Source organism: Pongo abelii, chromosome 7 (assembly GCF_028885655.2).
Source record: "Pongo abelii isolate AG06213 chromosome 7, NHGRI_mPonAbe1-v2.0_pri, whole genome shotgun sequence".
In the NCBI taxonomy this organism is placed as follows: Eukaryota; Metazoa; Chordata; class Mammalia; order Primates; family Hominidae; genus Pongo; species Pongo abelii.
This window is the reverse complement of record NC_071992.2, coordinates 108,262,645-108,283,026: the sequence shown is the minus strand read 5'-3', so window position 1 is coordinate 108,283,026 and position 20,382 is coordinate 108,262,645. Positions and strand designations below refer to the sequence as shown.

Sequence of the window (20,382 nt, the reverse complement as noted above, 5' to 3'; positions counted from 1 at the left end):
AAGAGGAGAGGGAGAATTTTAAGAGAGGATCATGTGATACCACCATTAGCAAAACACCTTCTAAATGATAGACTACCGTAGTAGATTTCATGATCAGATTTATGGGCTTGTTTTTTTTTCCTACAGAAATCCAGAAGTGTCATCTAAACTAATAAAGCCTTCTATTTATCAACACATTTTTCTATTTAGTGTCCTGACTTCTGAAGAAATGCAGACACAGGCATAGGAACTTGTCAGTATTTTACTGCCTGTTTGTACATTTGGAACACAAACAATAAAAGGAATTAAAATATAAACATCAACTGTATTTTGCTCTATGGAACTAAAATCTCCAAGCCCACAATGGCAATAATGTTGACATAATTAGATAATAATTAAAACAATTTTAGAATTAAAATATGCTGGCTTCTTTGTTGATTGCAAAGATTATATTTTGCACAAACAGATAGATGGAAACTATTCCTTTTAAGTTCACAAATCACAAAATTGAAAGTCAATTTATTAATAAAAACCCAGCTCAATCTCTGCAGAAAATCACCTACCTCCCAGATACAGATGTATAGTACTGTTCTACCACTTATACATCAAGATAGAGATTATAAAGATTATAGTCAACATTATCAAGTAAATGGATCCATGGAGGTCCAAATGTTTAAAGCTCCAAGTTTTGAGGATAAACAGAGGCAAAATTATTCTTCAGAAAAAAAAGGCTTATGACTACACTGAGTCCTCTTCTGACTCCTCAGTAATGACTTAGGGACTGTGGCAGATTATTTGCAAAGATGACCACAAAGTCCCTTTCTTGTTAAACATGTGACTCTAGCTTTGCCACCTCTCTCTCATTGAGTAGAGTCTATTTCCCCCGTCTTGAATCTGGGCTGGGTTTGTGACCTCTTTGATTAATGGAATGTGGTGGAAGGGATGCTGTATGACTTCCAAACTTTTACCTGAAAAGATCTTCTACCTTCTACCCTTGCTGCCTTGGAACCTGGGACCACCATACTGTGAAGACTCCAGGGACATGAGGCCATGTGGAGAGAGTCCAAACCATTACAACCATCTCAGCCATTTAGCCTGATCCCCCACACTAAGTCTGTTACTGGTGTTCTTGTAATCTCCCGGGATAGAAATCAAGAGGGATCACCAGCCACAGCAGCAAAGAAAAAGAGAAAGCTTCATTTAGCTGGTGCACAGGGGAAGACAGCACCATGAAAGGTAAAGAAGGGAGGCTGATTCCTGAGGGTAGAATATGTGTTAGTTTTATAGGGCCTATTCTACAGAAAACTATTTCATTGGGGCATGGATAGGAGGGATTTCTCTAGCACTTGCACAGTGGCTTTACGTGCTTCTTCATACAATTCATGTAACATTAACATTTTAAATCTCCACCTCTGAGCATGATTTTTAGCATTAAAATGAGAAAAAAAAGATCACTATGAGTTGAAGCTTAAGCCTAGCTGTGCATTCAGGGCCTCAGTGAAGTCCCTAGCCCCAAAACCAGGAACTTGTGATTAATAGTTTCTTGAGCCTTTGACGCTGATTGGCTGTAGATGAAGTAAGATACAACTTGAGTTAAGGGGCCTTTGTTCTTTTTCTCCAGACAATATCAAAACAGAAAACCAGCCAGCTCATCTGTCTCAACTGTAGCTCATGTATGAACTAGGCAATTATGGCAAAAGAACTACCCAATCAATACAAGCAATAATTTGTTGACATTTTTAGATACCATGGCTTGGGTTGGTTCATTATGCAGCAAGAGATAACTGTTACAAAGCACAAGAATATTACAGAAAATACAGAGAAGGACTTTACCATTTACTCAATGATTATCCAGTGATAGTTGTGGAAGCAACTGCAACACTCATTTTTACTGTTCTATATTCATGTTATTTTTAAGTCCCAAAATATCATTATTCTTATTGGTACCATGTTATATTTTCTGTATATTGAGAAATCTAAAACCCAAATTATGTATGCCAAGAGCCTTAACCACAGAATCAATGCTACAGTAATGTTTTGATTCCAAGAAATTTGCCCTCATTTTGAAAGTATTCTGAACATATCAAATAAATAGATCCATGGATCCCTCATGTGTTTAAAATCTTTTTGGGTTATCTTATTATTTTAATTTCCATTTCTTAGGTTAATTGGGAATCTTTCATGTTTATAATTCACTTTTATTTCCCCAGAGTTAATTTGGGCCACCATCAATTCCAAGGTCTCTGATGGAGTGGTTTTAGCGTGGAGGTAGGAGAGAATACTGAAAGCAGGAGGGAAAATATGTTTGGTGAGTTAGGAGAGGAGGAACATGGAGATGAAGTTTCTTGGACCCAATTCTCAACCTTCTCATGAGGCCCAAAATCTTCATTTATTCCAGAGCTGAATTCCCTCAGGGCCCTTCTGCTTTACTTGCTTTTTTTTCTTTGTATAACTTCAACTTCTATTTTAGATTCAGAAGTTACACGTATAGGTTTGTTACACGGGTATGTTGTTTGGAATACTGATCCTGTTACCCAGGTGATGAGCATAGTACCCAATAGGTAGTTTTTCAACTCACACCCTCCTCCTTCCCTTCCTTCTCTAGTAGTCCCCATGTCTATTGTTCCCATCTTTATGTCCATGTGTACCCAATGTCTAGCCCTCACACGTAAGTGAGAACATGCAGTATTTGATTTTCTGTTCCTCTATTAATTTGCTTAGGATTGCCCAAAGGAAAACTAATTGTTCTACCAAAAAGACACATGTACTTTTATGTTCATCACAGCACTATTCACAAACCAAAGATGTAATCAAACTACATGCCCATCAACAGTGAATGGGTTAAAGAAAGTGTGGTAAAAATTAGCCAGGCATGGTGGTGGGCACCTGAAGTCCCAGCTACTCAGGAGGCTGAGGCAGGAGAATGGTGTGGACCTGGGAGGTGGGGCTTGCAGTGAGCAGAGATAGTGCCACTGCACTCCAGTCTGGGCAACAGAGCAAGACTCTGTCTCAAAAAAAAAAAAAAAAAAAAGAAAAAGAAAAAGAAAAAAGAAAGTGTGGTACATACACACCATAGAATACTACACAGCCATTAAAAAGAGAAAAGTCATGTCGTTTCACTTGGTTTTTCCTGTTAGAGACTGGTTCTGGTTTTTAGGGCCTCGTTCATTCCTCCTTTAATAATATTTATCTTAACCAAAACACGCTTCCTTGGTCATCCTCCCTGAGGAAGCTCTGCTCACTCAGGGAACTCAGGCCTCAAAGACTGTGCCCTGGACAGACTCCTTATCAAGTGCAATAGTAACTGAGAAATCACAGTTGAAAATGATGGAGATTCTATTTGATTTTTTTCTTGTGCTATTTTAGTATTGGATAAATAAATACGAAAATACTGAAGTGCTTATTTTGCTTCAATATTGAAATCACAACGTGAGAGCTTGTTCACTACTGCCAAGAGCTGAGTTTAATTTTGATTTCAAGATTTACCACTTCCATAGTCCTCTAGCTCACCTCTTGATGCAGCCTCTGGCTTGTTTCCTCACCAGTCAGCTACACTACCATTGATCACCATTTCATAATTAATCCTTTGAGGGATCCATGGCCTTCATTCAGCCTCACCTGTGGGAAGGGACATTCCCATTATTACTGGCTGAGGCATGAGCAGATCCTCCAGGCTCTGTGAGGCCCCTCTGTGACCTTTGACTTCATGTCATCTGGGTTTATGCAGCATACTTGCTTCTGCTTGGCCTAGAGTGTCTCAGTGTGTCTTTTATTCCTACAGCCCCATCAGACCCCAAAATAATAGTAGCAATTACTTTTGAGCACTTACTATGCACAAGGCACTGTTATAAGAATTTTGTAAGCATTCATTAAATGGTCACATTATCATCATCATCATCTTGTTGTTACCCCTTAAGTCCTGTGGCGATATGTTTAGTCACTACTCTCAATAATATGAAACAACTTAACACGAATTTTTTCCTGCCTTGGGGCTTTATCCAAATTTCCAAATACTTATTACAGAAGCTTAAGAAATATTTTATCTCTTCCACAGCTTTGTAGAGAATTGCAACACACATTAGCATAGTAAATCTTGGTAAGTTTATAATTATTTTTGAAACTTATTTAATCTTATTTAATCCAATATTTCCTAACATTATTAACTGTGGAAACTTTCTCCTGTAGTAGTTAACAGTTCTGCAGAACATTTTAGAAATGGTAACATAAGTATAAACAACAAAACAGTGAGATTCTGATACCAACTTCCAGTTCCTCCTCACCAAGACTTTGTGAAAACTCTTCAGCTCATCTGGCAAAATGAACAGGTTATGTTCTGGTACCTTCTGGATGTTCTTTTTAATATCTCACACTTTTCCAGGCTTTTGCTGGTCTGTAATTGGAAGTCATTTTTTCCTATGGAGGCCCTTAATCTTATGTTTCTGTATAACTTATTAAAAGGTTATTTTAAGGGCATGAATGAGAGGCCTCTTAAAGTCTCACTCTTCTTACTGCCCAGAGGTAGTTGGGCTCTGTTTGTTGTATGCTGCCTCTTTTTTTCTAATTAGAGTGATCTGTTTGTTATCTACTGTCTGGGTTCTGGGTGATCTGTTTTCTCTCTTTGTGAAGCAGGGAGGGTGGAGTTTTTAAATATCCTTTTGGCAGGAAGCATAACTTTCTGATATGAATCTAAACTGGGAAATCAATCTCTCCTCAGGCAAAGACGCAGATACCAGGACACTTCCTTTTGAACGCTTGGCTGCCAAAGCTAAGACACATGGGGTAAGGAGATGAGAGATCTATTCCCAATACTCCTAATGATTTTTTTCTGCATTTGAGAACAGAATATCCAGGAAAGCATGTTATATGTATGAAGTTCTTCATTGTCCAACAGCAATCTCATAGATACAGGTCAAACCGATATCTAAAGACATTGGTGCTTGATAGAGACTGACAGAACAAAAAACAAGGAGAACCATTACAAAGTCATTTAACAAAAATAGCTCCTGGCATTTTAATCTTACTCTGTGATTCTGGTGGTAGTCAATTTAACACTATTTTGATTTATTTAGCACTGAGAATGGTACTGCCTATATGTAGATCTGAGCTAGCTGACATTTCCTAAAGGAATACAACGTTGCAAAAGAAAAATTTGTATTTTTATTATTATTTGTATTAACCACTTGAGGTATTCTTCTAAAATAACATTCTAAGATAGCATTGCCCAAAAGAAGTTTCTGAAATGATGGAAATGTTCTGTAATCCGCACTGTCCAATATGGTAGCCAACAGCCACATGTAGTTATTAAGCATTTGAAATTTGGCTAGTGTGGTGGAAGAGCTGAATTTTAAATTTCATTTAATTTTCATTCAGTTTAAATTTAAATAGCTACATTTGTCTAATGGCTACTGTACTGAGCTGTGCAGCTCTAAGAAGCTTGCTGTATAGTTAGCCAATAGAAGTATCAAATCAAAAGGATCTTTGCTTGTGTTTTCCAAAATTAAGTGAAAAACACACAAATCATAATCTGTAGTCTGCCATCTATGTTTCTATTTATGGTAATGTTTATGTGTGAGTTAGTCAAGTAAGAGACATAGCAATGTAGGCCATTAAACATATTGAGTCTCTAGGAGGCACCATGCCTGGTACTAGGTGCAGGAGAAGATAGCAGAAATCACACTAGACAAGGTTGTGAAAAGTAATTTATAGTATCTGGGATAAATTGATCATGGAATAAGAAACAAAACAAACAATTAGGCAAAATAGTAATTAATGCACTAAAGGAGAATGTTAAGTACTCACAAGCCAAAATATTTAGATGAGTTGGGTTTTCTTTTACTGACAACAAAACAAACAAGAAAACATAAAGCTGGTAAGGAAATCTTAATCTCGGCCTTGTTTGGTGATGATTTCTTGTCACTTTTCTTCTGCCTTACCACCAGAGTTCAGCATCCAGATCTCGATTGAATACATTCTGAGTCCTAGTGGATTCAGAAGCTTAAGCATTCAACAAAAATAATGCATTCCCGAATACTCCTAAAACTTAACTTTAGTCTGGGTTGGCTCGGGTTTAACTTTTAGTCATTTTTTTTTTTTTGTAACTTTAGCACACGGCAAAACAAAATTGAAATGTCAATAAAAAAATATACTGCCAAATACATTGGAACATTAAAAAGGCCACAGGGGAGATTTTGACAACTAGTGATAAGTTAAATTTAAAGTGACATAAGTACATACAGTTGGCTAAAGTAAGTATAATTTACTTGTCAATGTAACAGCATTTAAAAAGATTACCAAATCAGGAGGTTATAAACCATTACATGAAGATTGAGTTATAATATTCTTTCCAAACATTAGCAGAGTAAATTGAACTGGATGAAGCAAAGAAATGTACAGATGGAAAAAAAAAAAAAAAAGATGAAGGAAAAGTAAAATGTAATACAGGAGGAATAAAGTAGTTGAAAAAATTAGAGTGAAATAGCCAGACTCCAGTGGGAAATGGATTTTTTAATGTGATATATCCATAATCTGATTTTGGTTTTAAATGCAAAGTAAAAATATGAGAAAAGCATTGATATCATAATGTGTTCTCTTTGCAGATATGTGAATTGATTCTTACATGATATGAGAGATATAGGTGAGTCAAAAGACTGCAGAACTTCCAATTTTATCTCCTCAGCCAGTTATTAACCAATCATTTTTTGAAAGTCCAATATTAAATGGATACCAAAAACCTATTTTCATTCATTTTGCTCTGAATGACATTTTATAAGTTTAAAGTTCTCTAGCTTCAAGTATTTTTCTTATGCTTTAGTCTAAACGTTATTTGATTTTACTTTATCTTATTAAATTATCTTAGTACACCCCTTAATGTAGGTTAAAATGCTTAGAAGAATCACTTAATTTCTTCGTTAATCTATTTTCTGTTTTTAAAAAGCCTTAATACCTTTTATTTATTTTCCCACTCAGACTTTGTCTCAAATTATTCCTTTATTATCTTTTACTCTCTGATATGTAAGACACTGGCTATAATTTTTTAAATCATTTTAAGTTAGTCCTGCTCTACATATGCAAAATGATGTGGGAACTTGACATCCCACACTTCCTTAAATACTCAAGATTTATTTGATCTGATTGTCTATCTTCAGCAATTGCCTCAGTTTACCCTACCCATTTCTTGGTTACCTGCAACCCTCCAACAAGCATTCCTACAGACAGATTGCTTGGTCAGGGGTGCCCTGAATGAAGTTAGATGTATTTGCCTACCCAGTCCCCAATACATGAGAAGATGACATATGATTCTCATCTTACAAAAGAAGGAGTGATGTCAGTCCAGGTTGTCATGAGTTGAGTCTGGATGTAAAACTTGAAGTGATTCTGGAACATAGAGATAAGCTATCTCTGACCTTGAAGACATGCAACTTTTGAGTAAATTACTCAGCTACAGAGATCACGGCAGGCATGAACTACAGGTGGCTAATAGCCTATATAATTTTGGTGTATATACAAATTATTGTCGTTTATAGGGAACTGTAAAAAAAATACCAAAAACATTTTTACTTCTTATGGGTTTTTTTGCTTTGTTTTTTGTTTTTTTTTTGAGACAGAGTCTCGCTCTGTCACCCAGGCTGGAGTGCAGTGGCGCAATCTCGGCTCACTGCAAGCTCCACCTCCCGGGTTCACACCATTCTCCTGCCTCAGCCTCCCGGGTAGCTGGGACTACAGGCACCTGCCATCATGCCCAGCTAATTTTTTGTATTTTTAGTAGAGGCAGGGTTTCACCGTGTTAGTCAGGATGGTCTCCATCTCCTGACCTTGTGATCTGCCCGCCTTGGCCTCCCAAAGTGCTGGGATTACAGGTGTGAGCCACTGTGCCCGGCCACTTATGTTTTTCTTTTTTTAAAAAAAAACTCTAAATGTATTGCGTGTTGGTATAATTTGTGTTTTGGGTTTCTTAGGTTTTTATGTTCACACTTTATAGCCTGGAATCCCTAAAACATACAATATTATATAAACTTAGCTTTATGTATAAACTATCATTACTCAACTACTTGAAAATATTTTAAATTGTGATGGCTTTCATTTTGGTCTTTTCTCAAAGCAGATTCAAATGTAATTTTTGCCTATGCCAATCTTTGGGCATTTTAGCATTGGTGCCTTATAAGAACTTATAAGAACTTCCTTCCTCTTAACTGGCTATAAATTATTAGCCTATTAATTGGACATTACAAAGTAAAGAAGTTTCTTTAGTTAAAAATATAAATCTTGTTGAAACACAGACACAAGAATGATTCATTTGAATACTGCTAACAATTGCCCCTTCCACACACACATTGAAAGCTATGTCCTTACTCTCTAAGTTAAATGTGAGTGATAATTAAAATGTAATATTAAAAGTTTATCAAAACTTATATTTCTGTAAAGTATTTAAGTCCCATACACCAGAATAATATATAACTAAAGTAGCATATATTTCACACATTATAATAAAAATCTATTTTTTCAGGTATCAGTAGAAAACTGCAAATGTATACTTCATACAAATGTAAATTAAAATTATAGCCATTCTTTCACCATGGGAAAAGTGTTGGAAGGATATTTTCAATCATGAAGTGTGTAGGTACACTCATTAACCCATGGGAATTAACCATCTGGCACATCATATCCTTACAGGTTTGAAAGAAAAATAAGTCCTTCTCAACAAAACACTTTCCATTCACTATGCAGAACAGTCATTAATTGAACACTCACTGTTGACTTGAAACACAAGGAAATAAGATCTGTGGCACAGAAGCAGGTCACCCTTAAAAAGTTATTAGAGCCCCAGTGACATTGATAAAAGACCACTCAACAACTTTTTGCCAACCCAAAGACTCAACAACAAAAAAAGACATCTGTGTACAAAAAAGCGGTTCCAACCCTGGGCATCTGCAGGAGTTTACATTCCAGGTCTGTTTATCTATATACCTATATTAACATTCCATAGATTAATCACTGCTCCTCCACCCACAGATCTAGTTTTGGAAGATGATGGTACATTGAATAAACCTGAAATGCACCTGTGTTGACATGCAGTCCAATTTCATTAGTCTCTGTGATACTACAGAACCACCAAAACAGCAACCCAAGACCTTCTTACCCCAAATAAATGGGACAAGTAGTTAGATGTTAAGAACAAAAATGTTGGTAGAAGTAAAATTATTTACCCTAATATTCCCACACTAAGACAGTACACTATAACTTCAAGCAATATAAATTATATATACCTTGTTAACAAAGAATCATAAAAACTAAACATTTGTTCTCTTACAAAATCAATTCTTATCACTCTGTTATGGGATCACAGTAGTACAGGAGGATGTCTTCATCTGTTGAGTAAGCATTATTTGAGTGCCTCCTATGGATTCACATTTCTATTTGAGGCTTAACAAAACACGAAATAAGTAAAGGATGTTGCTCAGGAATTCAGACTGTAATTAGGGCAAAAAGCTACAGACACATGAGTCAACTAGTAAATAATTCTTAGGCTACAGGCATGTTTATGAGATTATTCTGGAAAAATCTTCAAACCACTGTAAAGTAAATTTAATCAAAAAAAGTTTCTTGTACCAGGTAAAACTTAATATATGAGTTTGAAAGAAAAAGAGGCTTTGGATTGGAGGGGAAGAAATGGAAAAACATTATAAAAGAAGGAGAAATGACAGAGGGGAGGGGAGAAGAAAATGTTTCCTTGCTAGAATAGAAGGCCCCATGAGAAAGCAGTGAGGGATGAATTGTGAAAGATACATTGGGGCTAATGGAGATCCTTGGATATTGAAGTATAGGGTTTGAAGCAATAGGAAGATACTCTACATTTTTCTTTTTCAGAAAACAGAAATATTTAATCCTTTTTCCACAAACTAGAACTTGCTTTACCCTCAGAGCATAGCTTGATATGCATACATACACACTCATAATTCATTTAACAAAGTGTTAGTTAGACTGGTATTGCAGTGCAGGACTTGGGAGTGGATCACTGCAGGAGAAAAAGATGTGAAAAAAGCCACACTTCTGACTGGTCATCAGGAAAGTCAACATTTTTCTAATTCTATCTTGTTACTTATTATCCCAAATTATTCTTTATCATAATCTTTCTTTTCAGGGGAGAGAATTATTATGAGAAGTGCTGCCATGAATTTTTCTTTCCCACCATCAGTGCACGAGCCCAAAATGTTCTCAATCAAACCCACTCACCCACTTCCAGAAACATGTCAATAGGGTGATCAGTTCATATCCTGAAATTTCTGTTTCTCCCAATATGCTGTGCTGCCAAATTCTCTGAAGTCCCTGAACCTCAAAATTCCAAGTATCAAAGTCAGTGCCAGGAGTCAAACCTGAAAGATAAAAGCAGATAAGTCCCCTCTGCCAGCCCTGGGTTTCCTCTTCTCAATAATAATAATTATAATAACAATAATTTTTTTTAAAATCCTAGTTCCCTGTAATTACGGAAAAGAAAAACTTTTTGCCGGGGAGGAGCCAAGATGGCCGAATAGGAACAGCTCTGGTCTACAGCTCCCAGCGCGAGCGATGCAGAAGACGGGTGATTTCTGCATTTCCATCTGAGGTACCATGTTCATCTCACTAGGGAGTGCCAGACAGTGGGCGCAGGTCAGTGGGTGAGTGCACCGTGCGCCAGCCGAAGCAGGGGCGAGGCATTGCCTCACTCGGGAAGTGCAAGGGGTCAGGGAGTTCCCTTTCCAGGGGTGACAGATGGCACCTGGAAAATTGGGCCACTCCCACCCGAATACTGTGCTTTTCCGACGGGCTTAGGAAACGGTGCCCCAGGAGAGTATAGCCTGCACCTGGCTCAGAGGGTCCTACACCCACAGAGTCTCACTGATTGCTAGCACAACAGTCTGAGATCAAACAGCAAGTCGGCAGCGAGGCTGGGGGAGGGGCACCCGCCATTGCCCAGGCTCGCTTAGGTAAACAAAGCAGCCAGGAAGCTTGAACTGGGTGGAGCCCACCACAGCTCAAGGAGGCCTGCCTGCCTTTGTAGGCTCCACCTCTGGGGGCAGGGCACAGACAAACAAAAAGACAGCAGTAACCTCTGCAGACTTAAATGTCCCTGTCTGAGAGCTTTGAGGAGAGCAGTGGTTCTCCCAGCACGCGACTGGAGATCTGAGAACGGGCTGACTGCCTCCTCAAGTGGGTCCCTGACCCCTGACCCCCGAGCAGCCTAACTGGGAGGCACCCACCAGCAGGGACAGACTGACACCTCACACGGCCGGCCAGGTACTCCAACAGACCTGCAGCTGAGGGTCCTGTCTGTTAGAAGGAAAACTAACAGAAAGGACATCCACACCAAAAACCCATCTGTACATCACCATCATCAAAAACCAAAAGTAGATAAAACCACAAAGATGGGGAAAAAACAGAGCAGAAAAACTGGAAACTCTAAAAAGCAGAGTACCTCTCCGCCTCCAAAGGAACACAGTTCCTCACCAGCAACGGAACAAAGGTGGACGGAGAATGACTTTGACGAGCTGAGAGAAGAAGGCTTCAGACGATCAAATTACTCTGAGCTACAGGAGGATATTCAAACCAAAGGCAAAGAAGTTGAAAACTTTGAAAAAAATTTAGAAGAATGTATAACTAGAATAACCAATACAGAGAAGGGCTTAAAGGAGCTGATGGAGCTGAAAACCAAGGCTCGAGAACTACATGAAGAATGCAGAAGCCTCAGGAGCCAATGTGATCAAATGGAAGAAAGGGTATCAGCCCTGGAAGATGAAATGAATGAAATGAAGCAAGAAGGGAAGTTTAGAGAAAAAAGAATAAAAAGAAATGAGCAAAGCCTCCAAGAAATGTGGGACTATGTGAAAAGACCAAATCTATGTCTGATTGGTGTACCTGAAAGTGACGGGGAGAATGGAAACAAGTTGGAAAACACCCTGCAGGATATTATCCAGGAGAACTTCCCCAATCTAGCAAGGCAGGCCAACATTCAGATTCAGGAAATACAGAGAACGCCACAAAGATACTCCTCAAGAAGAGCAACTCCAAGACACATAATTGTCAGATTCACCAAAGTTGAAATGAAGGAAAAAATGTTAAGGGCAGCCAGAGAGAAAGGTCGGGTTACCATCAAAGGGAAGCCCATCAGACTAACAGCTGATCTCTCAGCAGAAACCCTACAAGCCAGAAGAGAGTGGGGGCCAATATTCAACATTCTTAAAGAAAAGAATTTTCAACCCAGAATTTCATATCCTGCCAAACTAAGCTTCATAAGTGAAGGAGAAATAAAGTACTTTACAGACAAACAAATGCTGAGAGATTTTGTCACCACCAGGCCTGCCCTAAAAGAGCTCCTGAAGGAAGTGCTAAACATGGAAAGGCACAACCGGTACCAGCCACTGCAAAATCATACCGAAATGTAAAGACCATCGAGACTAGGAAGAGACTGCATCAACTAACGAGCAAAATAACCAGCTAACATCATAATGACAGGATCAGATTCACACATAACAATATTAACTTTAAATGTAAATGGACTAAATGCTCCAATTAAAAGACACAGACTGGCAAATTGGATAAAGACTCAAGACCCATCAGTGTGCTGTATTCAGGAAACCCATCTCATGTGCAGAGACACACATAGGCTCAAAATAAAAGGATGGAGGAAGATCTACCAAGCAAATGGAAAACAAAAAAAGGCAGGGGTTGCAATCCTAGTCTCTGATAAAACAGACTTTAAACCAACAAAGATCAAAAGAGACAAAGAAGGCCATTACATAATGGTAAAGGGATTAATTCAACAAGAAGAGCTAACTATCCTAAATATATATGCACCCAATACAGGAGCACCCAGATTCATAAAGCAAGTCCTGAGTGATCTACAAAGAGACTTAGACTCCCACACATTAATAATGGGAGACTTTAACACCCCACTGTCAATATTAGACAGATCAACAACACAGAAAATCAACAAGGATACCCAGAAATTGAACTCAGCTCTGCACCAAGCAGACCTAATAGACATCTACAGAACTCTCCACCCCAAATCAACAGAATATACATTTTTTTCAGCACCACACCACACCTATTCCAAAATTGACCATATACTTGGAAGTAAAGCTCTCCTCAATAAATGTAAAAGAACAGAAATTATAACAAACTATCTCTCAGATCACAGTACAATCAAGCTAGAACTCAGGATTAAGAATCTTACTCAAAACTGCTCAACTACGTGGAAACTGAACAACCTGCTCTTGAATGACTACTGGGTACATAACGAAATGAAGGCAGAAATAAAGATGTTCTTTGAAACCAATGAGAACCAAGACACAACATACCAGAATCTCTGGGATGCATTCAAAGCAGTGTGTAGAGGGAAATTTATAGCACTAAATGCCCACAAGAGAAAGCAGGAAAGATCCAAAATTGACACTCTAACATCACAATTAAAAGAACTAGAAAAGCAAGAGCAAACACATTCAAAAGCTAGCAGAAGGCAAGAAATAACTAAAATCAGAGCAGAACTGAAGAAAATAGAGACACAAAAAACCCCTCAAAAAATAAATGAATCCAGGAGCTGGTTTTTTGAAGGGATCAACAAAATTGATAGACCGCTAGCAAGATTAATAAAGAAAAAAAGAGAGAAGAATCAAATAGATGCAATAAAACATGATAAAGGGGATATCACCACCGATCCCACAGAAATACAAACTACCATCAGAGAATATTACAAACATCTCTACGCAAATAAACTAGAAAATCTAGAAGAAATGGATAAATTCCTCAACACATACACCCTCCCAAGACTAAACCAGGAAGAAGTTGAATCTCTGAATAGACCAATAACAGGAGCTGAAATTGTGGCAATAATCAATAGCTTACCAACCAAAAAAAGTCCAGGACCAGATGGGTTCACAGCCAAATTCTACCAGAGGTACAAGGAGGAGCTGGTACCATTCCTTCTGAAACTATTCCAATGAATAGAAAAAGAGGGAATCCTCCCTAACTCATTTTATGAGGCCAGCATCATCCTGATACCAAAGCCTGGCAGAGACACAACAAAAAAAGAGAATTTTAGACCAATATCCTTGATGAACATTGATGCAAAAATCCTCAATAAAATACTGGCAAACAGAATCCAGCAGCACATCAAAAACGTTGTCCACCATGATCAAGTGGGCTTCATCCCTGGGATGCAAGGCTGGTTCAATATACTCAAATCAATAAATGTAATCCAGCATATAAACAGAACCAAAGTCAAAAACCACATGATTATCTCAATAGATGCAGAAAAGGCCTTTGACAAAATTCAACAACTCTTCATGCTAAAAACTCTCAATAAATTGGTATTGATGGGTCATATCTCAAAATAATAAGGGCTATTTATGAGAAACCCACAGCCAATATCATACTGAACGGGCAAAAACGAAGCATTCCCTTTGAAAACTGGCACAAGACAGGGATGCCCTCTCTCACCACTTCTATTCAACATAGTGTTGGAAGTTCTGGCCAGGGCAATTAGGCAAGAGAAGGAAATCAAGGGTATTCAATTAGGAAAAGAGGAAGTCAAATTGTCCCTGTTTGCAGATGACATGATAGTATATCTAGAAAACCCCATTGTCTCAGCCCAAAATCTCCTTAAGCTGATAAGCAACTTCAGCAAAGTCTCAGGATACAAAATCAATGTACAAAAATCACAAGCATTCTTATACATCAATAACAGAGAAACAGAGAGCCAAATCATGAGTGAACTCCCATTCACAATTGCTTCAAAGAGAATAAAATACCTAGGAATCCAACTTACAAGGGATGTGAAGGACCTCTTCAAGGAGAACTACAAACCACTGCTCAAGGAAATAAAAGAGGATACAAACAAATGGAAGAACATTCCATGCTCATGGGTAGGAAGAATCAATATCATGAAAATGGCCATCCTTCCCAAGGTAATTTACAGATTCAATGCCATTCCCATCAAGCTACCAATGACTTTCTTCACAGAATTGGAAAAAACTACTTTAAAGTTCATATGGAACCAAAAAAGAGCCCGCATCGCCAAGTCAATCCTAAGCCAAAAGAACAAAGCTGGAGGCATCACGCTACCTGACTTCAAACTATACTACAAGGCTACAGTAACCAAAACAGCATGGTACTGGTACCAAAACAGAGATATAGATCAATGGAACAGAACAGAGCCGTCAGAAATAATGCCACATATCTACAACCATCTGATCTTTGACAAACCTGAGAAAAACAAGAAATGGGGAAAGGATTCCCTATTTAATAAATGGTGCTGGGAAAACTGGCTAGCCATATGTAGAAAGCTGAAACTGGATCCCTTCCTTACACCTTATACAAAAATCAATTCAAGATGGATTAAAGACTTAAATGTTAGACCTAAAACCATAAAAACCCTAGAAGAAAACCTAGGCAATACCATTCAGGACATAGGCATGGGCAAGGACTTCATGTCTAAAACACCAAAAGCAATGGCAACAAAAGCCAAAATTGACAAATGGGATCTAATTAAACTAAAGAGCTTCTGCACAGCAAAGGAAACTACCATCAGAGTGAACAGGCAACCTACAGAATGGGAGAAAATTTTCGCAACCTACTCATCTGACAAAGGGCTAATATCCAGAATCTACAATGAACTCCAACAAATTTACAAGAAAAAAACAAACAAACCCATCAAAAAGTGGGCGAAGGACATGAACAGACACTTCTCAAAAGAAGACATTTATGCAGCCAAAAAACACATGAAAAAATGCTCACCATCACTGGCCATCAGAGAAATGCAAATCAAAACCACAAAGAGATACCATCTCACACCAGTTAGAATGGCAATCATTAAAAAGTCAGGAAACAACAGGTGCTGGAGAGGATGTGGAGAAATAGGAACACTTTTACACTGTTGGTGGGACTGTAAACTAGTTCAACCCTTGTGGAAGTCAGTGTGGCGATTCCTCAGAGATCTAGATCCAGAAATTCCATTTGACCCAGCAATCTCATTACTGGGTATATACCCAAAGGACTATAAATCATGCTGCTATAAAGACACATGCACACGTATGTTTATTGCGGCATTATTCACAATAGCAAAGACTTGGAACCAACCCAAATGTCCAACAACGATAGACTGGATTAAGAAAATGTGGCACATATACACCATGGAATACTATGCAGCCATAAAAAATGATGAGTTCACGTCCTTTGTAGGGACATGGATGAAATTGGAAATCATCATTCTCAGTAAACTATCGCAAGAACAAAAAACCAAACACCGCATACTCTCACTCATAGGTGGGAATTGAACAATGAGAACACATGGACACAGGAAGGGGAACATCACACTTCAGGGACTGTTGTGGGGTGGGGGGAGGGGGGAGGGATAGCATTGGGAGATATACCTAATGCTAGATGACGAGTTGGTGGGTGCAGTGCACCAGCATGGCACATATATACATATGTAACTTACCTGCATGTTGCACACATGTACCGTGGAGCCTAAAGTATAATAATAATAATAATAATAATAATTTAAAAAAGAAAAAAATAATAATAATAAAAAGAAAAACTTTTTGCCAAGATCGTCTCCTCCCCTTTCCTCATTCCCGCTCCCCCATCACTCTGCCAACAAGGTCTTCTCTCCCACCTGAGGGCTGGACCACATGTGATTCCTGTGGCATGCTACTTCTCCTGAGCACTCTACAGTCACCCTCTAGCCAAACCCAGCACCAGTCAGATGGGGAGAAACCACAGATAGGAAGGTGCTCACATGCGGGCGGTCACAGTGGAGCCTCCTTGAGAACTTGTGAGTGACCTCCAGGGCATCCTAATTCTTGATCACTCATCACTGCCTCATTTCTGTCCCTCTCCCCAACCCTGACCTTCAACACTGGGGGGTCTGAGTGAAGGGGGACCTGCCCGAAATCAGGGCCCAGGAGAGGATGGGAGAAGGGGGCTCTTTCAGTCAGTCAGTGATTCAATCTTAGCTTGTCGAAGGACTACACTGGAGGCTTTCCACCACTACCCCAGTCGGTTCCAACAAAGGTAAAAAATGAATGTTCCTGATTTTCTTGTGTAATTCCAGTCACCAGAAGAAGGTTACAGGCCATGAACTGCAGACTCAGGAAGATAAATTGGCAAAGCAGCACTGTGATGGAAGAGCTGCTGGCAGCAATGTAAATACTGGAGCCCAGTAGAAAGAGTTTAAGTCGAGGAGGCATGAGGACAAGATGATCTGTAATTGCCCTTGTTTGCATGGGTGAGATCTCACCATTCCCATACATTCACAGAGCAACCCACAGAGTGAACTGTATACCAAGTGAGCAGAGGATAAAGTAGGATGATCACAGGAAGGGTAAATAGGCCCCTGCCTAACCTGGAGTACCCTCACAACATTTGCTCAGCAATTTATGACAAGTCTGCTTTTTATCCTGCTGTAGATACCTAAATGAGCCCAGTATCCCAGTTAAGTCCTGAACCCCCAAAATTCATCTAGGCTCATATGCTGTCTTATTGACATTGCTGCTCATTTCCTGGTTCCCCCATATCATCTCTCCAATTTGTGTGACTGTCCCACACCCCACAACCATTTTTAGTTTTTATGTTAGCTCTCATTCTAACCGGCTCTGTGGATTAATGTTTTAATTTTGATCTTACCATCCCAATTCCTACCTCAAAGCCTTTCTCCTAGTTGGAATCTAGCCTCAAGTCCTAAGTGCCATGCACCCTTGAGATTCACATCCTTGTCTATTTTATGTCCAATTATATCTTCTATTCATTTGAATTCACATGAATAATTAAAATCAGAATTTGAATGGTCTCTGCTACTAAATCTACTTTCTAAAGTATATGTAGTTCAGGAATCACTCTAACTTCCTATGTACTCGAACTAGAGAAGTCTTATACTCCTTCCAAAGCCAAATGTATTAAACCACAAAGCCTTTGCCAAAGCCTTTGGCTTTTGGAATTCAGACTAGTGCCTGCAACAATTCCTTTGCAAGTTAAGATTTGGAGAGTTTACTAAACACATGAAAGACTGAAATTATCTCCATAGCCACTTCCTTAATACTCCATTCTGTGTTACTCTGAGAGACAGTTTCTTTAAGTCCAAATTTCTAAGGAAAGATTCTTTGCGCAAGACATTCCTCTAGCACTTCGTGCTTTTCCTTGGAGAATTTTCTCAAACACTCATATGACCAAGTACAGTTTATAAGGCCAGCTACTTTCCAGATATTGAAATTCCTCAAGTCTTAACCCCAGGTGGTATGGCCATAAGCACAAATTTTCAGGAGAGTCATGAATTTTTACTAATTTTTTTGATATCAGTAGGCTTTTGCTATTTTTCTTAGCTTGTTCATTTTCCCACTCACACTTGTATGCCATCTCTTCAATTCCAGTTTCAAAATGAGACAGCAAAACTTTTGAAAGCAGAGTTAAGAACATTTGACCACTTGGTACACAGAACAGAGTAGCAATAGCCTCTCCCCACCCCCTTGATTAAACATCCCAGACCAGAAATGAATGTTAAAATCTCAAATACAGAGATAGAATTCTACCAGGTGTCAGCTGTTCCAGAGTAGATTTAAAAGGCTGGGCTCTGAATACCACATTAGAGGCAGGAATTCTGAAGGCCGAGAACCTAGTCCCATTTATTAGTTCTTTCATCCTACCTCCACTTACCAGCACTGGCTCTTACTATTCCATTCCACCACAGAGGCTATAAAGATAAGTAAGGTTTTGTGCCTGCCAGATATATTTCTTCTTGGCTTAAAGAGAGACATATTGCTGTTGTGAATACAGCTTATCTAGTAAATACAATTTTCCCATCTACTTTTATTCATCTTCAGGTCCTCTCAGTTTCTGCCTAAAGTTTTACCTATATTAACTCTAGTACCTTGGTCTGTAGAGGGTACCCAACAAGTGTCTGTCAAATGAATGAAAATGCAAAGGACCAAATGAACATACTATGTGCCAGTTACTAGGTGAATAAGAAAGACATGGTCCTGACCACATCTTACAGTTTGCAGAGATTACAATGGAATAAACAAGTATTTGTGAAAGGTGACAATGTTCTAGCAGCCCTTGCTCACTCTTGGTTCCTCTTCGGCCTTGGCGTCCACTCTGGCCACGCTCAAGGAGCCCTTCAGCCCACTGCTGCACTGTGGGGGCCCCTCTCTGGGGCTGGCAGAGGCCGGAGCCAGCTCCTTCTGCTTGAGGAGAGGTGTGGAGGGAGAGGAGCAGGCGGGAGCCGGGGCTGCATGTGATTCTCGCAGCCCGGCACAGGTTCTGGGTGGGTGCGAGTGGGCCCTGCACTCTGGCTGGCCAGGGCCTGCTGGGCTTGATCAGGGGACAAGCTCCCTCTGGGCTGCCAGCTGCTGGCCTTGATCAGGGAATGAGCACCCTCTGGGCTGCCAGAGTGCCCGGGCTAGGTGCCGCAAAGTCCTGCAGCAAGTGCCATTGAGAAGTGAAGCCTGCTGGGCTTCTGGGTCAAGTGGAGACTTGGAGAACTTTTGTGGCTAGCTAAAGGATAGGAAATGCACCAATCAGCACTCTGTGTCTAGCTGAAAGTTTGTAAACGCAGCAATCAACACTCTGTCAAAATGTACAGATCAGCTCTCTGTAAAATGGACCAACCAGCTCTCTGTAAAGTTGACCAATCAGCTCTCTGTAAAATGGACCAATCAGCAGGATGTGGGTGGGACCAGATAAGGGAATAAAAGCAGGCCACAGGAGCCAACACAGCAATCCCTTGGGTCCCCTTCCACACTGTGGAAGCTTTATTCTTTCACTGTTTGCAATAAATCTTGCTGCTGCTCACTCTTTGGGTCCACATCGCCTTTAAGAGCTATAACACTCACCGTGAAGGTCTGCAGCTTCACTCCTGAGGCCAGTGAGACCATGAACCCACCAGAAGGAATGAACAACTCCAGACATGCCAACTTTATGAGCTGTAACACTCACCACAAAGGTCTGCAACTTCACTCCTGAGGCCAGTGAGACCACAAACCCACCAGAAGGAACTAACAACTCCAGACATGCTGCCTTTAAGAGCTGTAACACTCACCGTGAAGGTCTCCAGCTTCACTCCTGAAGTCAGTGAGATCACAAACCCACTAGAAGGAAGAAACACCAGACACATCTGAACATCTGAAGGAAGAAACTCCAGACACACCATCTTTAAGAACTGTAACACTCACCACAAGTTTCCACGGCCTCATTCTTGAGGTCAGTGAGACTAAGAACCCACCAATTCTGGACACATTTTGGCAACCAGGAAGGAACTATTGCCTATCACCAAGAGGTGAGACTATCGCCAAGAGGTGAGACTATTGCCTATCACCAAGCAGTGAGTACCATCAGACAACTTTCGCTTGCTAGTCTGTCCTATTTTTCCTTAGAATTCGG

At 39.6% G+C, this 20,382-nt stretch overlaps 1 long non-coding RNA gene across 2 annotated transcripts; it reads left to right on the top strand.

Annotated features, from left to right (window-relative positions):
• The first annotated feature begins 1,133 nt into the window (after positions 1-1,133).
• Positions 1,134-17,796, top strand: LOC134761867 (uncharacterized). 2 transcript variants are annotated; one of them, XR_010141022.1, is made up of 6 exons: positions 1,134-1,215; positions 4,165-4,304; positions 4,694-4,758; positions 6,576-6,613; positions 16,630-16,783; positions 17,063-17,796. It is a non-coding gene; the product is annotated as an uncharacterized LOC134761867 (long non-coding RNA). The 2 variants fall into 2 exon arrangements; XR_010141021.1 differs by having other exon boundaries at positions 16,611-16,783.
• Positions 17,797-20,382: the final 2,586 nt, after the last annotated feature.